Source organism: Pelodiscus sinensis, chromosome 3 (assembly GCF_052426305.1).
Source record: "Pelodiscus sinensis isolate ZL-2025 chromosome 3, ASM5242630v1, whole genome shotgun sequence".
Lineage (NCBI taxonomy): Eukaryota > Metazoa > Chordata > Testudines > Trionychidae > Pelodiscus > Pelodiscus sinensis.
Window position 1 is genome coordinate 161,980,492 of NC_143054.1, and position 24,120 is coordinate 162,004,611.

General features: G+C 46.5%; 1 long non-coding RNA gene across 1 annotated transcript in view; it reads left to right on the forward strand.

Annotated features, from left to right (window-relative positions):
- Nucleotides 1-3,171: 3,171 nt before the first annotated feature.
- LOC142827672 (uncharacterized) overlaps nt 3,172-24,120 on the forward strand; it is a 47,015-nt gene continuing 26,066 nt past the window's right edge. The window contains exons 1-2 of the long non-coding RNA XR_012902381.2: nt 3,172-3,254; nt 3,676-3,771. This is a non-coding gene — a long non-coding RNA (uncharacterized LOC142827672). The remainder of the gene's footprint in view (nt 3,255-3,675; nt 3,772-24,120) is intronic.

A 24,120-nucleotide genomic window follows, 5' to 3' on the forward strand; every position in this document is an offset into this window, starting at 1 on the left:
TGATGAAATCTGGTGGTTTCTATCCCACCTCTTCTTTTGTTTTTGTCCAAATCTACCACAATTCATCAAAAAAATTGTTTGTGATTTCTATTTTTTTTAAACAAGCTCCAGTTTTTCGTAGGTCCTAATGTACCTTCCTGGAGTATTTGCTTCATGATTTTTATTTAGCCTAGCACCATTCCTGACTTAGTTGCTAACTGTTACTTTACCGTTACGCTCCTAAGCTAGACTGTGAGGTTGGTTGGGACTAAGAGGCTGTCTATTAGCAGAAAGTCCCTAAAGGAAATCCAGTGTCTGGGTCCATCAAGCGAGGCAGTCTAATCACTAATTCCTGCCTTTCTGCAAGAGCCTTTTCCACAATTTAAGATGAGCTGTAGTGATGCTGTGCTACATCATCAGCAAGACAGCTGTTGAAAAATGATGAATACAGAGGTTAAATGCCTTTGTTCTGTGGGGAAATATTGTCAAGGTCAACTGCTTCACTGGTAGGAACCATGTTATATAGTGCAGTTAACTTGAGTGTATTTTACTCCAGTTAGCTAGTTCTGACAGCTTACATGATTCAGTCTTGTTGTCTGCAATGCCTTCTAGGCACCCATCCCAGAATTCCCAGTACTGCCTCAAACTGCAGTGCACTGTAGATGATTATGTCAAGCATTGTGGGAGATCTCATGGGTGTTCTTGGGGAGTATGGGAGAAATTCAACTCTCAAAACTCCCGCAATTCTTGGGGAAATTCCTAAGAGTCTGTGGGCGCTGATCCATTATTCCTCCAGGATTCAGAAACCTAATATATTTTCCCAGAACAGGCCCAGATGCTTGCTGCTTCCAGAAGTGAGCAACTTCTATTGGGAAAGAAGTTCCTGATTTCCTCTCCTGGCCTGAATCCTTCGTGGAGTGGAGATCCATTTCAGGGGAACCACCTTTGCTGGATCTGATGTTTAGAGAGCAGAGCGATAAATATCTCCTGTACACATACAGAATGAGAACAGAACACTCCTAGGGGATATGAATGGCAAAAGAGAGATTTGCCCCAAACAAAATGTGAATAAAGAGTGTGTCATTGCAGCTTCCTCAGATATAGAAAAAACAATAATAAAGTACATCTTAGAGCTTGTCTACACACAAAACTTGTATGACTTGAACTACATTGGTATAGGTCAAGCAGTATAACCCCTCATGTGGACATAGTTATACTGATGCAAAGGTTATATTCAGAGGTAGGATGACCAGATGTTTCATTTTTAAAGGGACAGTCCTGTATATAAGTCCTCCTGAAGCTATCCTGACTTTTTCTTAAATTGTCCCCTATTTTCTGTCTCTCCCCTCCCATCAGTACTGGTGGGTCCTACTGCTGGCTGAATCCTTGCTCGCCAACCGTCCCCCTGCCCATGAGTGGTGGGGGTCCAGTGGTTGACGATGGGGGTGGGTTGGCAAGGCTGGTGGTCAGGCAAAGATGCAGTATGTAGAGCCTGTTGCTTCCCCTGCTGGTCCATCAGTTTAGTCCCTGCTGTGTGCCGCCTCTTGGCTCGGAGGCTCCCTCACCTCTTGTCTCGTGTCCAGCCAGCAGTGGATGCTTGCTGCAGTGGCTGGTGAGTGCAGGTGTTGGTTGGTTACGTGTCACCTCTGCAGGGCCAGCCTACAACATTTTGGCCCCTGAGGTGGGGGGCTCAAATGATGCCCCCATGTCCTCTCGCTTGGGCCAAAACGTTGAAAGGTCTCAATTCTGCCTTCTTCCTGTTCTACTCCTCTCATGGTATTGCAGAGAGAATACATATGCACCAGCAGCAGACACAATTTTCTACACTCTGGTTCCTAGTGGCGCCCCTCCACAATCTGGCACCTGAAGCGGCTGCCTCAGTTCGCCTCATGGTAAGACCAGCCCTTCACCTCTGCTGTCCAAACATTGGCTCCTCACATGCTCTCCTCCCATTGTCCTCTCCGTGCGGTGCCCCCGCACCTCCCTCTGCTCCTCCATATCCCTCTGGGGGTGCATCCCACTCCTGGCCATGTGCAGAGAACTTGGTTGGACCACTTAGCGCCTTCCTTCCTCCACTGCTTCTGACTGGCACCCAGAGAAAGCTCAAGACCTACTGGCCAGGAGGAGCCAAGCCCTGCATACGCCAAAGCCCCACACAGCACTGGCATGGGGAAGCTTCTCTGCCCCTCAGCTAAGCTCTGGAGTGGTGGAGAAGAAGCTGTTTCCAGCCTGTTCGTGCCCTGACTCTTCAGGCTCCTGGGCAAGGCCTTAGCACCCTCTTCACATGCTACTCTCACCCTAGTTCTGCTCCCAATCAGTGTGGGGCTGCTCTGTCCCCAGCACCTCTCCTGCTGAGCCATCTTTCTGACTGGGTTCTCTGAAGCCCCTGCAGGCAGGTTCCCTGGGGCCTGGTGCACAATGCAGCCTTAGGGCTTAACCCCTTCCTGCCCACACTGTAGCCAAAGCACAGGAGGTGGCTGGGTTATATCAATGGCCAGCAGCAGCTTCTCACCACAGGGGACACGCTGCTTCTAGCTGCGGGAGGGAGGGGGGGAAACAGATGGTCTCTGCAAAGAAACGGACCCCACCCCCTGTGGCTGGAAGCAGCTCAGGTCCCTTCCCTCCTGCACAGTGCTAAAGGCTGCTGCTGGCCATTTTCTGGTATGAATCCTCACAGAAATCTGGGGTGGAAGGGTGACCCTATATGCCTCCTATACATTGCCTTAAGAAGAAATGGTACTAGGTACCAGGAAAGGTGGGTCTGTCTCAGGGGCCTAGACAGGAGGAGAGCACTGGGTAGGGAGGGTTGGATCAGGTTGGTTAGCCACCCCCATCCTTGGGTGAGAGGTGTGTGGGTGTGTCATCTCTCCCCATGCAAAGCTTAAAGATGAGGTGAATAAAAAAAAGACTCCAGCCATGCAGTGTTTCTTTTTAACAAGAGCTCAGTCAATGTCATTGTGACGGGGCGAGCCGCCTCCTCCCCACAGACGCCAGCCCGCCCCGCACTGAACCCGCGGTCGCCCTGACGCTCCTGGGAACCACCCGGAGAGCGGGGATAAACTGCCGTGTCTGTTCCGCCGCCATGGCCCAGCTGACGGGCGGCACGCAGGAGGTATGGCTGGCTGAGGAGCGGGGACAGGAGAGGGGGGCGGAGCCAGTCAGCGCGGCGCCTGATGTCATCAGGGCCAGACGCCGGCGCGGGCCCTTTGAAAAGCCCCATGGAGTCGGGGACGGGGGGGGAGGAGAACGGAGCGAAGCGGAGCGGAGAGGGAAAGGTAAAGGAGAGGAACCAGGAAAGAGAGGAGCAGGGTGGTGGGAAATAGGAACAACACCAGGAGGATGGGTGAAGGCAGCACGGATAGGTGGCGATCACGGAGGTACTAGATAGGGGGTAGGAAGGAGCCCAGGGCGGGTGAGACCCGGCGAGCTGGTGCGTTTCGGGAAGGCACCCCACCAGCAGGACAGGTCTCCGTGCACCTGTCCTTAGGGCCCTGGGTTGGGGTCCGGGAGAGAGGGTGGGCCCGGACCCCCCTACCCCACCTCGGGGAACTACAGTCTAGGGAATAACCGGAGGACCAGAGAAAACAGGGAGAGGGACTGGGCTCACCTGTTACAGTCATGTACATTTGAATGTTCGTACTGCATAGTTCTGATTGATTGCCATTCAGCTCTCTTGAATACAATTCATTTTACCAGGTGGCTAACAGAGGTGACATATAAGCAGCCACCACCTGTCTGCATTCACCAGCCACAACAGCAAGCAGCCACTGCTGACTGGACATGTTACAAGAGGTGAGGAGGACCAGAGTCAAAGGGGTTGGGACAGCAGCCCTGGTAGGGGGCCCAGGTCCATCCTACTCCACCAGGTCCTGACTCAGGGCCCTGTCAGTGGGGAAGTGTTCTTCCACTTACTCAGAGGGGAATGCCACCGCAACACTCTGAGTTCACTGGGGTGGGAGATACCACTCACACACCCTCTCTGAGTCACTTCCTAGTAGATCTGGTATTGGGATGATCCACGTGGTTTCAGGGTCCTCCAGTTACATAGCACCAATCTCCCCCTGAGGCTCCAGTAGCTCTAGAGACTTGATGCAGTTCTCCCAGTCTTTAGCTCCCATCATCTGGATCTTTGCCTGGATTACCTTTGGAGCTCCTATTCCTTCCTCTCCTGCATCCTGCCAGACTGAACTGAGCTGCTCCCTTTTATACTGCTCTAGCACTTGGATCACGCCCAGTCTGGATGGGATATACACACCCCATTCCAGTCCCCCAGAATGAAAATTCAAAAAAAAAAAAAAATATTTAGAACCATCAAAACATTTCAGGTGTGGCATGTTTGATTTTAATAACAATAATATGAAATTTCCAAAACCAACAGGCTCAGATGGAATCATCTATAAAAATACTAGTCAAAGATTAATACAGCAGCATACAGAATACAGAAAAAATATATTAAATATATTATCTCCTTCTTTGTAGAAAGTGGATGGATGGCAGCTTGTTCCCTTTGCTGGCAGTCTTCCTCCCTGTATAACTTCTCAAGCCTTTTTCCTTTTATTGGGTGAGAGAAAAATTTCTTTTTGGAGAGAAAAATTATTATCCCAAAATTAATTTCACTATATGTTCTGTTTTCAATATTTCATTTTTACCAAATTACTTAGGGAATTTCTTTTATGGTTCTCGTAGTTTACATGATTGATAAAGAGATTTCTAACCCAGTTATTATTATTAAGAACATCTGTTGCAGCAAGCATTTCCTAGTAAGCGAAAAACATTTTTCAATAAGTCATTTTTTCATTCGTCACAGAAAACATCTGCAACAAATACCCTTTATCAATAGCAGGCCATAACGGGATCATAAGCACAGTTATCAATTATCCAGTCTTGCCTGTTATACTTCTGCAGACACCTTTCATTAGTTTAGAGAGGTCCTTTTTCCTGGGCATCTGGATTCGGTGGATGGGGAATAATTAGCTATAGCCAATATTTAATTACATAAATCCCTGAGTGTTGCTCACGTACTAAGTTCAGGTTAAGGACAGAGCTTTCAGCTTCCTAAGTACAGAGGAGTAAATACATAATATAAGAAGAATTTTGCTTGCATATAAAAGAACAATGAAATTTTAATACATAAAATCATAAAAAGTTAATATGTACCTGGGCTAACTGGGGCTGTACTGGACTTATACACTCTGTGGATTCAGCAGAGAATGGATTCAGCAATGGGTGAATGACTAGGAAGATACAAGCAATTCCAATCACCCCAGTCAGTGTTGAGACACTCTGCCAAAAGAAGCAGTGTTGAGGATGCTTGAGCTAAAATGCCTGGGCTCCACTCATTCTGCGGATACAAAGAGGCTGTAAGGCTCTAGGGCCTCAATATGTCACATTTCATTTACTTAATATTTTAAGGAAAACCCCCAAAACCTTTAAATATGACTACCAAATTCACAATACAATTTGTCAATTTCATGGTTATAGGATTTTAAAAATGATAAATTACTTGATATCAGCCATTTTAATCTGAAATTTCACAGTGTGGCACCTGTAGGGGTCTTGGCCCAAAAAGGGGGGGAGGGTGCATATTTTCCCCGAAGATATTGATGCAGGGTTGCGATACTGCTACCTGTACTTCTGCACTACCGCTTGTGGTGATGCAACTGCCTTCAGAGCTGGGCAACTGGAGAGTGGCACCTGCTGGTCAGGAGTCCACCTCTGAAGGCAGAGGCCCAGTTAGTAGGGGGGAAGAAATAAGTATGGCATAGTATTGTATTGCCACATTTACTTCTGTGTTGTTGCCTGCACATGTGGGCCCTCAGCAGCTACCACTGTTGGGCTGCCCAGCTCTGAAAGCAGCTGCTCAGAAGTAAGGGTGGCATGGTCTGGTATTTTTTATTTTTGCGCTGCTGCAGGTTGGATGCTGCTTTCAGAACTGGGCACTCGGTCAGTAGCTGCTGCTCTCCAGCTGCTCAGCTCTGAAGACAGTGAAGAAGTAAGGGAGGCAATACTGCAACCCACCCCAAAACAACCTTGCAACCCCCCTGCAACTCCCTATTGTGTCCGGACCCCCAGTTTGAGAAATGCGGGTCTCCCCCATGAAATCGGCATAGTGTAGAATAGAAGCACAAAAAAGACCAGATTTCACAGGAGGTAGGTGGAAGGGGGAGATTCATGGGCCATGATGCATTTTTCATGGCTGTGAATTTGTTAGGGCCCTAAAGATGATGGAAGCAGAACTGCAGATTCATTAGGTCAGCCTAGACCGTGGAGTGGGATCAACCAAAAAATACCCTCTGGCATACACAGACAAATCAGCATTGTGCTTGTGGGTTTTCCATAGCAACATAGGCAGTACCTACCTAATTTTAAGAAGTCGTGGGGTTGCTGCTACAGCTAATTCCAGATAAAACTGTTTTAGCAAGGTACAATAGAAAGGTAGCTCAGACCTGTAGCCACTGGGTGTCACCCTTTCCTTTCTATAAATATTGGTCAGGCAAGAAGTCTAGCAACCTCAGCTGAGCCTAAAAGAAGTGTGTTGCCTTTTAGTCTTTGCTTTCATTATTTGAGCCCTTACTTGTGGTGTAGGACAGCCTGTGTACAGCCATCACTTGGACTCATATTTAACCAGATAAAAACCTGATCCAGGGAATTCCCACCAGCTGAACAATTTAATTCTGAACCCAGAATTAAATGTTATGCTGCACCCACTGTATTTTTGGGCAACCTACTGCTTCTCCAGGCACTGACCCATCCCAGTCAGCTTGTTATCCTGTTCTAGTTCTGAGGTGAGTAGTCACGGGAGGAAGAAAATCCAAAGGACTGTCAGCAAGCCAGTGTAACCCAGCCTCACTGAACCAGATTCCCAGCTGGTGTAGATTGGAGTAGCTCCATTGAAGACAATGGAGAAACATCCAAAAGTGTTGACGCTGCAGAATGGGCCTTTCATTGTACTGTGATGTACAGTGCTTCTGGCCTGTTTCATGGAATCTCTGCATCTTTGCTTTAGGGCTCCGTTTGTGAGTTGCACAAAGCTTCACAAAACTGAAAAAACTACGTTTTTTTACCTGACTTCTTCTGAACTCAGTGAATGTTCCCCTTGAGTTTGGATTTTGGACAAAACTTTAACAGGGTGTGTGTTCATTCATTTCTTTGAACTGGTTCATTCCTCCCTAATTTTATTATGGCAATTTTTGCCCAGCACGATAAATACGCATCAGTAGCTTTGGATGGTCACACTGCCTCTCTTTGAATGGCATCTGTCTGCTTTGGTAACTCTGATGGCATCCATCATCCTCATAGCTGAGTATCTCATAACTACGGTACCATTGTGAAGAAAAGAAGCAATTTTTTTTCATTTTATAGAAGGGAGATTGAAGATTAATAATATTAAAGTATAGAGAAAGGTAGGAAAGAGGTCCTGGAGGCCAAACTCAGGCTGTTAGAGAAGAGATTAAAGTCCAGAATCTCCATGGTAGTATTCTCTGAAATGCTTCTAGTTCTGCACACAGAGCCATTTAGGCCGAACTGCAAGTTTTTAATGAATGAATAAGACTTTGGTGTCTGGAAGTAGGATTTAGGTTTATTAGGAACTGCAGAATGCTTTGGGAAAAGAGGAGTCTGTAGTCTGTACATGTTCTATCTAAACTGAACTGGAACTAGATTGTTGGCATGTAACATTTAAAAAGCCACACAGGGACATTTAAACTAAGAGTGAAGGGAAAGCTGACAGGTGCAGAGGAGCACACCGTTCAGACAGACAAATCCCCTGGGGGAGCATTTATTAAAGAGGATACTCTATATCCTAGTAAAGAGATACAGTAAAGACAGACCTTGATAAAGAACAGGTAGGAACTGAAGAGAAACAGTCAAATGAAAAGAGCCCCATTCAATTACATCACATGAAGGCAGACAACTAAATATTGACAACATTTTACAAGTGTTTGTATACAAATGTTAAGAAATCTACCTACTAAAATTGATGAACTTGAGTGCCTAGTATTAAATGGAAATACTGATGTTGTAGACAATACAGAACTTTTGGAATGGGAATCATCAAGAGGATACAGTAATACAAAGATGCAAAATATATTGGAATAACAGAAGTCATTCGGGTGTGGATGTGATGCCAGATGTGAACAAAAACATAGCGTCAAATATGGTAAAAATATTAAATGAATCAAACACAACTATCAAATCTCTATAGATAATTAAGGTGCTAAAACACATTCTTAAGAATGATAAAGCCGCTGTGGAGAACCTAAATGATTTTTTTGCATCAATCTTCATTGTGGAAGATGTGCAGGAGAGTCCCACATCTGAGCCCTTTTTTTAGGTGACAGATATGAGGAGCTGTCCCATCTAGAGGGATAAATATGGGAGGTTTTGAAACAAAACTGATTAATGGAGGTAATGTCACAAGGACCAGATGGTATTCACTACCGTGACCATAGTTCCCTATGCTGAATATGGGACACCTGTTAAAATATTTGTATTCAAGACAGAAAATACTCCTGAATTCTGTGGCTGGGAACTGTACAGGATGGTGACGTGGGTTGGAAAACAAATAGCCAGAAAATCACTTGTTGGACATAATGGTTCACGGTAATACTTGAGTTCTCATACATTTTTCTCTTGTTAAATGCCCTAGAATGTTTCCCCATAGCCATCAATATGGAAGAAATCTAATTTGGAAGGATTGAGTAGTTCAGTTTCCATGGCCCCATTCACTGGCTCCTCTGCTGAAGCTACTGATAAAGGAACATTTTTTGCTTATTATGACAATGGATTTAGTGATGGTGTTACCTAACCACTACGATCCAGGTTAAAATACATGAACTCTCATGTCATCGCGTGTCAGATGTCACGAGAGCTACAGTCTTGTGCACCACAGTGAGAGATGGTCTACGAATAAGCATCTTAGGTTCTACCATAATAAATAATAGTAACAACACCATAGGACACTCCTGCCATGCTTAAAGCTGAGCTCAGACTTAAGGGTTCTGCTGATCAGGGCATTGGTGCCTTCAGGATAAGCTGCAAGAGTCACATGTTTTCCCAGGCTTTTTGGGAGGGGGGTGGTTTTGTTAGGGATTATTTGGGGGGCAGGTAGAGGAAGGATATATATTATGGCTGAAGAGCTTCTGAGGGTTAGGACTGATATGTTGTGGTTGTGTTTATTTCTTAAAGATAGCAGGGATTCTGGGACTATATCTATACTGCAACGTTATTTCAGGATACTGGAGGTATCTCAAAATAGCTATTCTGCATCTTTTGAGTGTGCCCATTATTTCAAAATATAACAGGCTCGCTATTCCGATATCCCTGTAAACCTCATTCCACAAGAAGTAAGGGGCGTTTCAGAATAGCTATTTATTTCAAAATAAGTGCTCTGTATACAGCACCAAATTTTGAAATAAGCTATTTAGAAGTAACATCAAAATAAGATTCGCAATTTATGTAGCTCAAATTGCATATCTTATTTCAACTTACAGTGTAGTGTAGACGCACCCTGGGATAGCTGTTTTGTTTTAAGGCTGGAGAGCTTTTGTGATGGTAAGCCTTTTAAATATGCATCCACTAGACACAACTGATTGAATTTTAAAATAATCTTCTGTAACCGGCCTGGTCAATAATCTCAGTGCCTTTATTTTGTAATTTCTAAGTACACTTCAGCCACAAAAGCCAACATATACCAGATATTAACAACAGGCACACTAGACCAGGGCCTCAGCTGGTGTTGATAGATATTGTTCTCTGGAGCCACATTGTTTTACACCAGCTGAGAATCTATCCCTTTGTTTGCCTCAACAATAATCAATAGACCTTGCAAACCATTAATAAAACTTAACAGCATATATAGTTCACAACACTTACACACACATATTACCTCTCTCTCTTTCCTCCAGCCCTGGCAAAATCTTGTTTTGTTTATTTGCATAAAATAACTTTTCTTTCTAGCATTGCAAAAAGCTGTTTGTTTTTAAGCAAAATGTTTCTTCATTATCCAGACAAATGCCTTTTGGTGACACTGTGTCAGAAGACCTTGTGTGTTCACTTCATGTATGATCTAAATAATAAACTGCATAGAGGTGGATCAGTAATTTTGTAGCCCAGCAAAGAGAGAGCTGGTGGTTGAATCAGCCTGCCAGAGAATAGAGGAGTTGTTATTATGGGGATTAAAAAAAATGAAAATCAGACAAACAGACACTTATTTTCAAACAAACGTATTTGCCAAAGGCATCCCACGCAGTCATTGGTCCTTCTGGAGCTGGGCTGAATCATGAGGCACTGCTGTACAGAAAATGAAGACAGCTAAGAGGGAAAAATATCCTTGTTCATAGCCGACTAATGACTAGAGGCACCAAATTGCTTTGTTGTTTTCCAAACAACTGATCACCTTAATTAGATGAGTCAGGGAACATTAAGGGTGGAAGATGCACGCCAAGGAGCCCATTGGCATCTGATTCAGACTTTTCAGCTAACAGGATTATCCATCTCCTTGGGGGAGGATGTTTCTCTCATTCCCCTGTACCTCAGAGTACTGTGGTCAGCTGCGCTGTGATTTTTTCACCTTCCTTTGGAGCAATAAGTATTGGTCGCTGCTAGAGGCAAATGCCAAACATGATGGACCAGTGCTCAGACCTAGTCCTGCAAACCCTATTTTCCTTGGTTGCCTTGGTGGCACCTCAGTCCCTCCTATTCTCTGCCTCTGGCACACAGTAGTTTAGGCTCTTGAGGGCTGTCCTTCTTTGGTCTCATTTGGGTTTTGTGTGCAGACTCTGGGTGGTATTGATGGCCTCTCATAGCAGGAGGTCAACTAGATGATCTGGTGGTCCTCTCTGGTGTTAAATTCCATGAATAACATGTTGAGTATGAAGATCCAGGTCACTCTTCTATTTCTGATGATGATCACACACTAAATACACAGAAAATAATTGTTTCCCTTCGGTTTCTTTCTAAGAACATTCCTGAAACCTTCCATCTCATCCGGTTTGGCCCCTCTCCTCTTATGTAGCTCCCCATGAAAAGGGAAGCAGGCTCTGTGACACTGACTACTTCTCACACACCTCCCTTGGTGGCTGCGATGGCAACATGCTCCCATGCTGCTCGGAAAGCTTGCCTAGCATGTGTATTATTTCATCTTCTCCTTAATTCTTCCACAGGGGCACTAAATCTGAACTAATTTGAAATCTGAGGACAATAACTCAATACACTGTGGAACATTAACCAAGTGTTAAGACAGCAATTTGTTGAATGTTAGGGATGCGGCTGTATTTAGTTTCCTCTCTGGAACTGCTGATTCACGGATGGAGTGATGTTCTTCCATGCTGGGATAGATTAACTGGAGATGACAAACTTAAAAGAAAGAAATAAGGCTGTACAACAAAAAGTGCCTGATATATTATTTGTCAAATAGTACGTAAGCATGTTATTAAAAATGGCATACACACATGTACTCATGTACACACACTGGGAGAAGAATTAAGGTTGCATCTGTAACCTTAACTTGGTCCGTTCCTGATTTTCAGAGATTAAACGTGCAAATCGCAAGAGTGTGGGGGATTTGTGGGAGAGTCATGGGGTTCTCTGTTCACCGCTAGAGTGCCTCCTTCTGACTGTCTTTGGACATCAGCTCTACCAGGCTGATGCCCCTTCCTGCTATTGCACTCTATTGCTCTCTCAGGATACATGTCTACACAGCAGAGCTAAACTCAGCAGGGCTTAAACTAATTGTGTAGCTTAAGTCAAAATAGCTTATTTCAGATTTGGGCACATCTACACAGCATGTATTTTGACATAGAGCATTCTCCGACTTCCCTTAAGCCTCATAAAATGAGGGTTACAGAAGTTGAAGTAAGTTCTCCAGCTGGACATTATTTCAACATTATGTAGAAATAACAGCTTGTGTGTAGACGCGCACACTGTTATTTTGAAATAATGTCACTTATTCCGAAATAACGGTGTTGTGTAGATATATCCTCATTCTCTCTGTCTTGGGACTTAAATGCTCCTACATTGTGGTTTGGCCCTCTGGCCGGGTCACTATAATTTCCCCTGCTGAAGAGTCTGAGTTCTCTAAGTCACTTGGGACCCAGGCAGGACTGCCAGGCAGTCTTCCCATTGATTTCCCCAGTGGCTGGGAGGGAAACCAAGGTTACCTACTCCTCCGGGTTTAGATATAACAAATCCTGCATTTTTGCTCTTATATATATATATTCAACTCTGGCTCGCATGGTTCTTTTACGCAAAATTTTCCTACCCATACATTCTTCCCCTTATCCCAGAGCACCTACTTTGTAAAATAAGCCTACCCTCTAAAGCCGTGGTCACCAACCAGTAGATCGCAATCAAACAGCACGGCTAGTCGATCGCCAGGAGGTGTTCCCAGCCCCCCCCCCCCCATACTTTCCCTCAGCCCCAACAAGGAGCCGCATTTGTTTAAAATGGCGCTGCAGGATCCAGAGCAGCTGGATTTTTTAAAGGAGACACACATGGCCTTCTTCCAGTACTTCTCACAGATCCTGCCCCAAAGATCTTCATCCCTGGAGATCCCCAGGTACCAGCAGAACGGCTCCTGCCCCCTCTCCCCTGGCCAGACCTCCCACCAGCACCTTGCTCCCTCCCCCTGGCAAGACCCTGTTTTGCCAAGAGGCAATGGTTCTTCCCTTAAGGGATTCGGGGGCAATAAGCACTCAGATTGGGTAAAGGCTTAAAGATTTTACTAAGCTAATATTAGGACAAAATAAAATGCTTAATATTAGAGTAAAATACAATGAAGCAAAATACAATACTTATTAAGCCTAAGCAAACCTCAAAATAAAATGCAATACTTACTAAAACAATACAATGTTTATTAAGCCTAAGCAGATCTTAGAATAAAATGCAATGCCTACGTCCCTTCTGCTGTCAGGAACCCTCTGAAGAAGGACAGCGGATGGACCCCAGTGGCCAGTATGTAGCACCTTCTGCAGTTTCAGTCTACGCTGATGTTCCAATGTTGGGAATATCCCCGGCACTTATATACTGTTAGATCTACAGTAATCACCCCTGCTGTTTTGAGAACCTAACAAGATGGTTGATACATTGCGTATTTTCCCACACCCAGTAATTAGCTTGTTGATACTTTGCATATTTTCCCAAGCCAAATAATTAGCATTATCAGATGGGAAACATTCAGCAAAGATAGCTATGTGATCTTCCCAAGCCCTCCTGCACTCCCATACCAGGTGTATGGCCTTGGGACCTGTCCCAGAACTTGTTGAAAGTCAACAGTGCATTCCTACACTGTACCATCTTTAGCAAATAGCTAACTCTTTGAGAATAACAAAAGAACAATAAGAAGCAAAAAGCACAAATGGCTGCCTAGAGCATCCAGGACTGTAAGAAAATGCAGGCACAAAAGGAATGATTGTGGTACACCACCTAATTTCCTTGACCTCACAAACGTCTTCCGCATTTCCACTATAGACCCCCACCAGCACCCTGCCCCCTCCCACTGGCCAAACCTCCCACCAGCAACCTGCTCCTGGCTTCTGGACAGACAACCACCAGCACCCTGCTCCTGCTCCCTCCCTCCTGACCAGACACCTACCCTCAGCTTGCTCCTGTACCCTACTTTCCACCCAGATTCTGTACCCCCAGCCCTATCCTACTCAAGGACAGCCCTGTCCCTCACACTGGATCTCTAATTTTGGCTTCACTTCAGAGTGTAGAGGGGCCCACAAAATCCACTAACCCTGGAACCCAGAAGAGTTAATCTGGCCTGAGGTCTTGAACCTCATTCTGCCCCGCCCCTCCCCCCATAGGGCTGTAGTTCCAAGGGAGTGAGATGTCTCAGTAGGGGCCACATCAGTGAGGCTTTGGGGCTTTTGGAGTGTTTGTTTTTTTGCATCTCACTTGTGCGGTCCCCGACTGATTTTTCTATGGGCCAGTGGTTCCTGACCCAAAACAGGTTCCTCGCCTCTCTCATAAATAAAGAAAATGCTGAAACATTTTGTGCTGGACATAATATTTTATCTAAAAAGGAAACCGGCCAACAAGCTCCCAGTTGGGGCCCAGCCCCCATCTGGCCGCAGCATTATAACACTCCTGCACCTCCCTACACCCCAACCCTGAGCCCATTGTACACCTGACCCCCCCTGCCCTGAATCCCTCTCATCTCCAGTCTTCTGCCACAACATTCCTGCACCATCCATACCCTGCAAACCTGTGCCCTGAGCCCCTCATACACCCCAACCCAAACTCCTGCATCCCCACATCCACAAGCCTGCAGCTTGCTCAGCACCCTGACCCTCCACCTGACCCCAATACTCTCCAGCCTGGAGCCTCCTTTCTGAGCCAGCATCTCCTTCGCCACCTCCCCCTGTACCCAAATTTCCTCCCAGAGCTTCACCTCTCATCCCTTCCCACACCCAAATCCCTGATTCCCACCCCAGAGCCCGCACCTCCTATCTCAACCCACTGAGAGTGATGAAGGGCTGGGGACAGCAAATGATGGAGAGGAGGGGAATGGAGAGGGCAGGGCCTCCAGGAAGGGGTGGGGTCTTGGGGAAGGGATGGGGTAGATCTTGGCTTGCCCTGACATTTAAAAAGTGATCTTGGGTGTAAAAAGTTTGGAGACCACTGCTCTAAAGCATGTCATAAGTTTTTTAACTATCTAGAAAGACAGATCTCACAAATTTCTCATGTCTGGGGGTATGTCTACACTACAGCGCTAGTTCGAACTAACTTAGTTCGAATTAGTTAATTCGAACTAAGCTAGTTCGAACTAACGCATCTAGAACTAAAAACTAGTTCGAACTAGCGTTTTGCTAGTTCGAACTAGTAAGTCCACATTGAGTGGACTCTGAACAGGGCTTAAGGATGGCCGGAAGCAGTGCCGGCAGGGCATCAGAGGAGGACTTAGAGCGTGGAGATGCTGTCTCAGGCTAGCCGAGGGCTGCGCTTAAAGGGTCCCGACCCCCACCCCGGACACACAGTTCTAAGGGGTGCCCCGTTTGCAAAGAAGTTCTGGCTTGGAGTGCCCTGAGTGCCCACACTGGGCACATTACACCACTCGGCCATCAGCCCGGCTGCACTTGCTGCAGGCTGCCATCTGGGGAGAGGGGGCAATTGGGGGGCTGCAGGAGAGCTTCCACCCCCAGAAGCCCGCAGAGCCAGCCCAGTCCTCCCCATCGGGGGCTCGTGCCCCATTCCTCCCTCACCTCCTTCCACTTACCCTTCCCTAGCCCCCCTTCTTATTGATGTACAAAATAAAGATAACGTTTCTTCCCACATTGACTCTGTCTTTATTGAACAAAACTGGGGGAGACTGGGAAAAGGAGGTGGGAGAGGGGAAGAGAAAGGCTGGGAGAGGGGAGGGCAACTAACATGATCAGGGGTTGGGAACAGGTCCCAGATGAAGAAAGGCTACAGAGACTGGGACTGTTCAGCTTAGAAAAGAGGAGACGGAGGGGGGACAGGATAGAGGTCTCTAAAAGCAGGGGTTGGGTGGAGAGGGTGCATTCAGAAAAGTTCTTCCTGAGTTCCCATAAAGAAGGACTAGAGGATACCAAAGGAAAGGAATGGGTATCAGGCTTGAAACTAGTAAGAGAAAGTTGTTGTTCTTGACAAAGCAAATAGTTAACCTGTGGAACTCCTTGCTGCAGGAGGCTGTGAAGGCTAGAACTAGAACAGAGTTTAAAGGGAAGTGAGATCAAGTCATGGAGGTTGGGTCCATGGAGTCCTATTAGCCAGAGGGTAGGAGTGGAGTCCCTGCCCAAAGTTTGTGGAAGGCTGGAGAGGGATGGCACGAGACAAATGGCTTGGTCATTGTCTTCGGTCCATCCCCTCCAGGGTCCCTAGGGTTGGCCGCTGTTGGCAGACAGGCTACTGGGCTAGATGGACATTTGGTCTGACCCAGGACGGCCATTGTAAGCTCAGGGCTCAGTGTCGGGGGTCTCAGTGGACCCCCTTGATTTTCATGCACACCTGGTCCTGGGTGGCCAGGCTGGCAGCTCTCCTGCCCTAGACGGCCACTTTCCTGTGCCTAGTGCGGAGATCGTGGACGAGGTCCACGATGTCCGCACTAGCCCAGGAAGGTGCCCGCCTCTTGCAGTCCAGGGGAAGCTCCCGGGAGCCGCCAGCCTGGTCCCGGCAAGAGGGGGTGAGCTGGGGGGCATCGGGTGGGTGGCTCTGTGCCGTGCCAGGTGCAGGGTCTGCTAGCTGGGTGCTGGCAGGCTTTCACCTGGCACGGGCACCGTAGCCAGCCCGTGCCCCTTTAAGGGGTCCGGGGCCGGGAGGGGGGCATAGAGTTTCCCTGGTGTTGGCCAGAGTGGCCACCAGGGAAACCTGGGGAGGGCTAGCCTCCCACTAGTTCGAACTAAAGGGCTACACAGCCCTTAGTTCGAACTAGCTAGTTCGAACTAGGCGTTAGTCCTCGTAAAATGAGGTTTACCTAGTTCGAACTAAGCGCTCCGCTAGTTCGATTCAAATTCGAACTAACGGAGCGCTAGTGTAGCACCTATTAAAGTTAGTTCGAACTAACGTCCGTTAGTTCGAACTAACTTTGTAGTGTAGACATACCCTGATTCTTTTTGTATTTCAGTTTCTCCTTTAGTGGCGTGAGCAAGGGTGCATCTTCCTTTCCTAAAAACATTCTGCACTTCATCTATAATACCATTATTTTTCAACTAGGAAGTCAGTCTTTCATTCATCCATCCATATTTTACACAATTTTAAAGACAATTGGCCCGTAGGCATCCACTTTTGTTGATAGTTTCCTTGCTTTCATATTGGAATAACTTACTTCATGTTCCCACTATCTTTATGATTCCTTTTTCCCATACAGTGATAGATAACTCCAGGATAACCCTCAAACTGCTTTCAGAGATATTTAAACGTTGTGGTATGTCTAGACTATATGCCTCTGCCAACGGAGGCATGTAAAATAGGCTACCTGATATAGTCAATGAAGTGGGGATTTAAATATCCCCAGCTTCATTAAAATAAAAATGGCCACCGCGCTGTGCCGGCTCAGCTGATCATCGGCACAGTGCACAAGTCAAGACGTGGATCGGTCGACAAGGGAAGCCTTTGTCGACTGCTCCCTTCTGCCTCATGAAACGAAGTTTATAGGATCGGTCGACAAAGGCTTCCCTTGTCGACTGATCAACATCTTGACTTGCGCATTGCGCTGACAATCAGTTGAGCTGGCCCAACACGGTGGCCATTTTTATTTTAATGAAGCTGGGGATATTTAAATCCCCGCTTCACTGACTATGTCAGGTAGCCTATTTTACATGCCTCTGGAGATATTCCACAGAGATTTCAACAACCTACACCCCACCATCAACCTCAGCCTGGACCATTCTACACGAGAGATCCACTTCCTGGACACCACCGTACAAATCAACAATGGAAAATTAGACACCACTCTCTACAGAAAACCCACTGACTCATACAGTTACCTACATGCATCCAGCTCCCATCCAGAACACACCACACGATCCATCGTCTATAGCCAAGCCCTTCGATACAACCGCATCTGCTCTAACCCCACTGACAGAGACCAGAAACTTCAGGATCTCTACCAAGCATTTATAAATCTCAACTACCCACCCAGAGAAACAAAAAAGCAAATTGAAAGAGCCAGACGAATACCTAGAAACCATCTACTTCAAGACAGACCCAAGAAAACCAGCAATAGAACACCACTTGTCATCACCTACAACCCCCAACTTAAACCTGTCCAACACATTATCAATAAACTACAGCCTATATTGGAACAGGATACCATACTCAAAGAGGCTCTGGGAGACAGACCCATAGTCTCCTATAGACAACCACCTAACCTCAAGATGATTCTTACCAACCACCACAGGACATACCACACTAATACCAACCCTGGTACCTTCCCTTGCAACAAACCCCGTTGCCAGCTTTGTCCACATATTCATTCTGCTGATACCATTATTGGACCTAACCAAGTGAGTTATAAGATCAAGAACACATATTCCTGCGCATCCAGAAATATAATCTACGCTATCATGTGCCGAAAGTGTCCGTCTGCTATGTACATTGGACAAACATCTCAGACACTTCGCCAAAGGATTAATGCCCACAAAACAGATATCAGACAAGATCACAAAGAGAAAACAGTTTCTTGCCACTTTAACCAGAAAGGACACTCTCTAAATGACTTAGCCACCTGCATTCTGCTACAAAGACCTTTTACATCTGCACTTGAAAGGGAATCCTCTGAACTGTCATTCATGTTAAAATTCGACACTTACCAACAAGGACTTAACAAGTCTTTGAACTTTCTCACCCATTACCAAGACAGTTTCCCCAATTATCACCTGTAATACCATTAACTCACAAACATCCCACTCTCCCTACCTTTAATATCAGCAATTCACAGACACTTACCTTCCTTCCTCCCCCTTCCCACCCCCCCGCATCCCCCTTCTGTTCTGCAATGTGATTTGTCCTTTTCATATTTGTTCATTTTTTTAAATTGTATCCTTTGGTATATATGGTTGTGACTACTTTCTTCCACTATTTGATCTGAGGAAGTGGGTCTGGCCCACGAAAGCTCATCATCTAATAAACCATCTTGTTAGTCTTTAAAGTGCTACATTGTCCTGCATTTTGCTTCAACTACCCCAGACTAACACGGCTACATTTCTATCTCTGTTGGCAGAGGCATGTAGTCTAGACATACCCTGAGTTATCTCCACCTGGGGATGTATTATTACTGATATCAATAGTTTTCTTAAATTCTCACATATAAAATCATGTATTCAATATAGTAACTTCATGTTTGCTCCAATAACTTAATAGGACATTGATGAATCCTCTTTTAATCTGGTCAAAAACCTTACTTAGGTTTTCATCATTATTTGGAAAGTTTCATCTAAAACTTCTACTTTCTCGTTATCAGAATTTCTAACTATGTTGCCAGTCCCAATATGACCAGGGATGTGGCTACTTTTAGTCTGAGTTCAATTCACTCTTATTTGCCTGATGTCTTAATATTTTTGTTTATCTGTTCACAATACTTCCTCTAATTCTTCCTTTGATCCTTTTTCATTTCTTTGTGTGATTGCCTTACTTCTTTTATAAGCCATCAAGTCTTCGCTATTCTTTGTCATTTTTTGTGTTGTTTTTTCTTTTACTGTCATTTTGCATTTCACCTCAGAAGTGAGCTTTTATTTTTGGGTCCTTCAATGACACAAACATTGTTACAGTAATGCCTGCTAATAATCACTTTGTTATATTCTCTATGTCATCATTTTCACAGTGGTTGCTAATAAAATTCATTTACTTGTCAATATCTTCCAATTAAAATTCCAAGTGGGTAATTTTCCATAACCTTCATCCTTACCTTGCCTTTGAAAAGCAATAAACAAAGGATAATGATAACTTCCCATTCCCTCTTCATTTTATATTTCCCAGTTGAATTTACCTGCAGAATTGGCTGTTATAATTCCCAGGGTTAAGCAGGAAAAATTACCATCTGTTGTATTAAATCTAGCTGAAGTGCAGTTGTTTAAAACCCCTAGATTGTTTTCATCAATGAACTTTTCTAAGACTGCATCATTTTTATCAGTTGTCTTACTTCCCCACAATTTATTATGACTATTTAGGTCACCACCCATAATATATGGTCTTTTCATTCTTCATTATTTCTTGTAGCTCTGAGCTGCTTTCTAATTTCCCACATGGGTTATATATATTATAAATCCTTAAAGAAATATTACTCTTCTGCATTGGGATCTCAATTATATTACATTCTAGGCTTTTTCATTCTCTACTGGTATTTAGTTCAATCTCGCCCTGATGAAAATACAAACATTTCCTCCTCTTTGTAGTTTTTGATCTTGCATAAAATCAAGATACCCTGGGAATTTAAAAGCAAGCCTTTCATCTAGCCATGTTTCCTGGATACATATGGCACCTGGTTTAATTTTCATTTCCAGGATATTTTCTTTTAGTTCTTGACCTAATATTGAGATCCCTGAAATAGTCATAATTTCCATTAGTTTAACTCAAAATTGCACAAATACAGTCCATTGACAAGTTGGTAATATACAAATATTTTCATACTAAGCTTTCTGTTACTCGTTTTTTCTAATTTTTCCCAGTTTGTGATGTAGAATTTATCACTTCATAAATATCATACCATAAATGCCATATACTTCTCTTTTTCGCTACTGGTATATCATTGCTTATTCCTTCTAGTGTTCTTCATAGAATGAGGCTATGTCTGCAGTTCATCTTTTCTATGCTGAATCTGGAGGAGGCTCATGGAGGTAGACGTAGGTCAGACCTCCTCAGTACAACTAGAGTCACTCCTGATCCCCTCCACTCCCTCCTTCCCCCCAGCCCCAGCCAGGGGTTTCTAGCTGCTAGTGAGAGCCAGCGTTCAAGTGGTAGTTTAACTCATGGGCCCAGGGGGCCTGTGTCTAGGGTCCCTGAACAATTAGAAAAATGAGTGCCCCAGCCCTAGCAGAAGCCACAGAGTGGAAGTCCCGAGCCCTGGCAGGAGCCAGGTTGGGCAGAAGCTCTGAGCCTAGGATGCCTGGAGCCTGGGACGGGGAAGTTGAGGATAACAGTCCAGGCACCCTGAGCTTCAGCTGGAGCCTTGTGAACCTGACTGCCTGAGCCTAGGCAAGAGCTGTGGGTTCTGGAGCTGCGAGGGGGTGGCAGACCCTAGCCCAGACCCTGATCCTGGGCAGGATCTTCAAGGGGTAGAAGCCCTGAGTCCCACCTGGAGCCTGGGCATCCCTAGTCCTGGCAGGAACCATGGGAGGAGAGGGAATGGAAACACCGGAGCTTGAGCATCCTGAGCCCTGACAGGAGCCATGTGTGGGGATGGGTGGAAGCCCAAAGACTAGGGGGCCCTGAGCCTGGCATCAGCCACAGGGAAAGGCATCCTCTAGCCCAGGTACCCTGAGCCCAGGCAAGAGCCAGGGAAGGGGGACCATCCAGAGCCTAACTCTGGGGCTGCTGCAGCACAGAAATAAAGGTGTAGCACCCTCTCTTTTGCACTGCTTCTGGAGGAGAGTCTTATCTCTTCCCCACAGCCAGGCAGGGGAAGGACAAGTCCTGTCACTCCCCAGCTGAGCTGATTCTGGGGAGCTCAGATTTCAAGGGGCAGGGATTATTTCATGGTCCATGACACATTTTTCACATCCGTGATATTGGTAGGGCCCTTGCTATGAGGCACCAAACCTCAAGCCCAGGCTCTAGACATGAATCTATGCCCCCTCCTCCCCCCCCCCCCCGCCCCTTTGAACACTCCTTGGCCTGCGGAATGTGAGTCTCTTTCACTGATGTTGCTGGTAACCTTGCTACATCAATTGGGGAAATGGACTATTTTCTATCAGGGCTCTTGATATTCTGGGCATGTTTCTCTCATCTTTTCCCCCAGGCATAGCAATTGATATTCCACAAACTGCTGCCTCATGTGTAGTCAATCCGCTTTTACAATTTGCTTTTAAGTTTCTCCCAAAACTTGCTCACTAAGAGCTTTTGTATAATTGCTCCTCGGGATTTGGATTTCAACATAGTATCACTTCTTCTAGTCAGCTGTAGACTCTCTTTACCTCCAATACTGTCAATCCATGGAGCCAACTTAATTGGATGATCTGTACCACTTGAATGGGCTTTGCCTTGTAGTTTAATAATGATTACAGAGCTGGATCTTTACCATTTTATTTTAATTTAACTAACTCCTGTCTCTGTTTCTTTCACAGTTTTTCTCCAGAGGCTCCCTCTTAATTGAAGCAATACTTTAGCTGTAGATCTAGCAAAGGGGTTTCTTTAGTTCCCTTTACATCTTAGGTAAGTGCTCATCAGCTCTGTGAAAGGACTAGTTAGTCTGGTCCTCTAGTTATTGGCCCCATCAGGTCTTGTAGGGCTACTCCCCTGGCTGCCACCATGAACGCTACTCCAATTGGCTGGGGCGGTATGCAGTAGAGGAGGGGAAGAGGGACTTGGGCCCGCCCTCTCTCCGAGTCCCAACCCAGGCCCCTAAAGTCGAGGGGCAGCCGTGCCTCCCCCTGCGACCTGACTGACAGGGTGCTGCCCCTTAATTCATCTGTCTGCGGGCTTACCTCCCTAGCCCTGCCCTGGGCTGCTTCCTCCCACTCTCGGTTCACCAAGTTCCATGTCCATTGGGCGTCCTCTCCCGGCATCCTGGATGCACCACGCCCTTGTGTCTGCGGTCTCCCGCTCTCTGGACCTTTCTGGTCCGAGTCTCTCTTCAACTCCCTCTTTCTTTCTCTGTCTATTCGGGTATGTCTACACTACCCTGCTAGTTCGAACTAGCGGGGGTAATGTAGTCATCCGCAGTTGCAAATGAAGCCCGGGATTTGAATTTCCCGGGCTTCATTTGCATGAAGCGGGCCAGCGCCATTTTTAAATGCCGGCTAGTTCGAACCCCGTGCCGCGCGGCTACACGCAGCACGGAGTAGCTAGTTCGGATTAGGCTTCTAATCCGAACTAGCTGTACTCCTCGTTCCACAAACTAGCTACTCCGTGCCGCGTGTAGCTAGTTTAAAAATGGTGCCGTCCGGCTTCATGCAAATGAAGCCCAGGAAATTCAAATCCCGGGCTTCATTTGCAACTGCGGATGACTACATTACCCCCGCTAGTTCGAACTAGCGGGGTAGTGTAGACATACCCTTCTTCTCTTCTCTTCCCGTGTCTTTGTCCTCCCCCTGTGTCTCCTCCAGCCTCCCTTTTATATCTCTGGCCTCTGCCCTTTGGTGTCCCCACTGACCTCACCCTGCCCATGGCCCACGGGAGACATACCATGCTGCCCAGCCCCGCCTCTCCGGTCGGACCCGAGTGCGCCGGCTCTGTCAGCTGGGGTTGCGTGTGGTTGCCCGGCAACGCCGGGCAGGCCGGCCCCTTGTGCAGTGCCTCTGGCGCATGCACCGGACCTCACCCCCCGGGATTCTCCAGCCCTGTCTGGTGGGACCAGTTTATCGCCATCCTGCTGCCCTGGCCTGGCCGTGCAGGGTGACAGCTTCCACCCCACATCGCTCTGCCGCTTGTCCTCCATAAGGAGGGAAGGGCTGCAAGTGCAGGGCTCTGCCGCCCTATCACAAGCTCTCACAAGCGAAGTGTGGCTGGCTTGCAGATCTCCAGGAACTAGCGAGGTGTTGCACGAAGTGCTGAGGGTGATCAATTAGTGGTGCTTTCCCCTTTGAGCCAGTACTAATCCAACATTCTCAGCGTAGTGAGGTGTTGGAAGGCTATAGTTGGATGATTTGTCCAACTGAGGTCCTGAGTGACCAGTTATGGTCACGATAGTGAACATAAGAACATAAGTGGTAGCTGATGCTTAATATATGTGGTGACCCTCTGTCACACTGCAACCCCAGGGCCAGGGAAGCGGTCCCTTTTATTACTAGAAGCAACTAAACAAAGATATGGTCCCCTTTACCGACGTTCCCCTGTTCGGGTCTTTTAAGGGGGTAAATACATTCTGAGCACCCCTCACAGTTCACCGTTAAATCCCACTACCAGCAGCCGTACGGCCTGCCCCACCCATGTCCACAGACCAGGGTTTCTCTCTGAGCAGTAATTCAGCATGTCCGGCCATAGTTCACGGTCTATGGCTTCCCTGGCAGCGGTGATGGGCCTCCCTCCTATTTCTAGTCTTGGAGGAGGCCAAAGTATACCCACTAAGAAAAGAGAGGGGGTAGGGGGACCCGGACCCATCCCCTCACACAGGTTCCTGTTGCAAGGGGATGTGGATTGCAACTGATTTAAACACTAAGGAGAGGGGATCACCACATAGGAGTGTAAAGGGTTTGTTTATTCAATTAAACTGGGAAGGGAGGGGAATCTCACTCATACACTCAATCACCCTTACAGTGCCAGGCAGGATGATAAGGCGAGCAGAAGGCAGTTCATATTCTTTGATCTTCCCAAGTTGACTCCTAAGCTGGTCCACTGGCCAGGCGATCCGAGCAGAGGGCGTTCTGGGAGGCTCCACTTGATGGTCGACCCACTGTGTGTCTGTCCCTCTCTCCTTAAAGGATCAGCCACATGCAGCCTCTGAGTCTGGGCCTCTTGGGACCGTGTGCACTCCCTGCTGGGCCGTGTGCATTGTTGTTTACTCCTGCTGTTTACCTCAGACATTCT